Source organism: Megascapheus bottae, chromosome 26 (assembly GCF_031878675.1).
Source record: "Megascapheus bottae isolate mThoBot1 chromosome 26, mThoBot2.hap1, whole genome shotgun sequence".
Lineage (NCBI taxonomy): Eukaryota > Metazoa > Chordata > Mammalia > Rodentia > Geomyidae > Megascapheus > Megascapheus bottae.
Window position 1 is genome coordinate 24,613,826 of NC_143534.1, and position 3,302 is coordinate 24,617,127.

A 3,302-nucleotide genomic window follows, 5' to 3' on the forward strand; every position below is an offset into this window, starting at 1 on the left:
AGAGAAACCTCAGAATCGAACAATTGTATAGACCAACTAGACCTAATAGACATCTGCAGATTACTCCACTCAGAAACACCAGAATATACATTTTCTTCAGCAGGACATGGAACATTTTCTAAAATAGACCACATTTTATGGCATAAAGCAAACCTATGTAGATACAGAAGCACGGAAATTATTCCCTGCATTCTCTCAGACTGCAAGGGCATCAAATTGAAACTTAACACCAATCTCTACCAAAGAAAACCCTGTAAATCATAGATATTGAACAACACATCATTGAATCACCAGTGGGTCATTGAGGAGATCAGAACAGAAATTCAACGGTTTATGGAATTTAACAAAAAAGGGCACACAAAATTCCAGCTCCTTCAGGACACAGCAGAGGCAGTACTCAGAGGAAAATTTATAGCTCTGAGTGACTACATTAAGAAATTGAAAAAATCACAAACAATTTAATGGTGCATCTTAAGCTCTTAGAAAAATAAAATCCCAATTCAAGTAGTAGGAAACAGTTAAAATCAAAGGAGAATTAAATGGAGTCCAAAAAAACATAGATAGAATCAACAAAACAAGGAGTTGGTTCTTTGAAAAAAATTAACAAAATTTACAGTGCCTTAGCAAATCGTACCAAGAAACGAAGGGAGCACACTAAATTAACAAAATCATGGACAAGAATAGAAATATCGTGATAGAAATTACCAAGATCAGGAGCATCACAAGGGAATCTAAGCATCATAAGGCCTCTGCTTTATGCCAACAAATTTGACAATCTAGAAGAGATGGATTTATTTCTAGCCAGTATTAACATTCACAAACTGAACCAAGAAGACCTAAACTAACTAAACAGACCTATTACAAGTTTTGAAATGGAAATGGCAATAAGAGACCTCCCAGACAAAAAATCTCAGGACCTAATGGATTCATAGCTGAATTCCATAAGGCCTTCAAAGCAGATCTTGCTCCAGTACTTTTCAAACTCTTCAATGAAATAAAAAGTGAAGGCACTTTGCCAAACACGTTCTATGAAGGCAGCATAAACCTCATCCCAAAATCAGACAAGGCCTCAGAAAGAAAGAGAACTATAGATCCATTTCTTTGGTGAATATTGATGCAAAACTTCACAACAAAATACTGGCCAACCATCTTCAACAACTCATCAAAAAACTATACACAATGATCAAACAGGATTCATCACAGGGATGCAAAGCTGGTTCAGTATCCGTAAGTCAATTAATATAATTCATCACATCAACAGGAGTAAGGACAAAAATCTCAATAGATAATCAATTGTTTATCTCAATAGATACAGAAAAGGCATTTGACAAGATCCAACACTCCTTTATGCTTAAAGCTCTGGGGAAACTAGAAATCCATGAAATATTCCTCAGTATAATAAAACCTACAGCCTGCATTATACTTAATGGTAAAAGCTAAATATATTTCCCCTAAAATCAGGAATGAGACAAGGATTTCCACTCTCTCCTTTTCTCTTTAATATTGTATTTGAATTCCTAGCCAAAGCAAGAAGGCAAGAAGCAAGCATAAAGGGGATCCAAATCGGGAAAGATGGGAAGTAAAGCTTGGCTCAAGGGTAAGGATAAGCCTTGAGTTGAAGAGATCGAGGACAGCACCTAGGCTGAGTTCAAGATCCATAACCACCACCCCCCACACACACAAAAAAGCATACAGTGGATGTTGTGGTGCATAATTTTAATTTCAGCACTTACAAGATTGAGGCAGCAGTATTTTAAATTCAAGGCTAGCCTGGAAAAAAAAGCAAGATTCTGTCTCATAGAAAAGAAAAAGAAAACAAAAGAATATCAAAATGGAAATTGGAAGAAATATAACCGATAAATTTAACTACATAAACGTATTAACAATGATAAAATAATCATAAGCCAAAGAAAAGGACAATGTTTTTTTGCAAAATATGACAAAACATTTCAAGCATATAGTGGATAAAATTTATATGCAAAATGTAAATCTTCATAAAATCATGAGGCAAAAGACACACGAATAAAATTAGGCCAAGTCAGTGATTGCATATAGATATTTTTTCTTGAATACTTGACTATGGACCATGGCACTTGAAATATGATATAAAAATCCATTTTCATAAAAGTTTTAATTAAAAAACAGATAGGCCAAATGACAGTAGCTAAGTGTCTGTAATTCTTACTATTCAGGTGAAAATTTTCATTTCTCCTCTTTTTTTTTCCCCCTTTAAGACCAGGACTTAGACTTGGCATCAGATGCTTTTTACATTGGCTAGCACTCGACCAAATGAGCCATACCTACAATCCCTGGACTTAATATTTAATATGCCATTTGTACAAGAAATAAAAACAAATGAAAAAGCTACAGAGGGACAAACAACAATAACAATTAAAAAACAATAACCGGTGTTGATGTTTGTATTTTGAAGTTCACTTGACACTATTGGCCATACCTGTAATCACAGCTACTCAGAAGGCTGAGATCTGATGATCATAATTCAAAAGCCAGTCCAGGCAGGAAAGTCTGTAAGACTCTTATCTCCATTTATTAACCAAAAAGCCCGAAGCCTGAAATGAACCTATACTCAAAGTATTAGAGCATTAACCTTGAGTACAAAGCTCAGGGACAGTGACCAGACTGAGTTCAAGCCCTAGTATTGAGCACACACACACACACAAAGGGAGTTGTGACTCGAAGTGGTAGGTCACTAGGCTTGACCAAAGAGTGTAGGGACAGCATCCCAGCACTGAGTTCAAGCCCAGAGCCTGATCAGAAAAAAAAGGCACAAAGTTTTCCCTCCTTTGTCTTCAAGGACATGCATGTCATTCATAAAACATGCATATGAGTGGTCAACACATATGGAAAGGAAGATGTGTTACTGGCACAGACTAAATTGTTGGGATAATGTCCTTAGATAAACAAGGAAAAGAAATTTAAACCGATGCAGGAAATTGCTTCAGATAAAGAAAAGTTTACTTACAGTAAAAAGACAGAAGGGCCGTAATTGGGTTATTCTAGGAAGCCAAAAATGATGCAAAACTAAAATTTGGGCCAAAGAAGTTTCACATAAATGAAAAAATAGTCCCATTCATTGAGTACTGGCTGAGATGGCGGTTCTTGTTAGTATCCTCAAAACAGTGAAGTATTTGACGGTGTCCCTACATTTAATCACTTTGGCTCTGAGGGTAGCACATGGATCCCAAAATGAGCTGTGCCCACACTGTGGACTACAAAACTGCGATAACCGATACCCCCAGAGACAAAGAATCCGTGGAAACTGCTGAAACCGCCAACAGGGC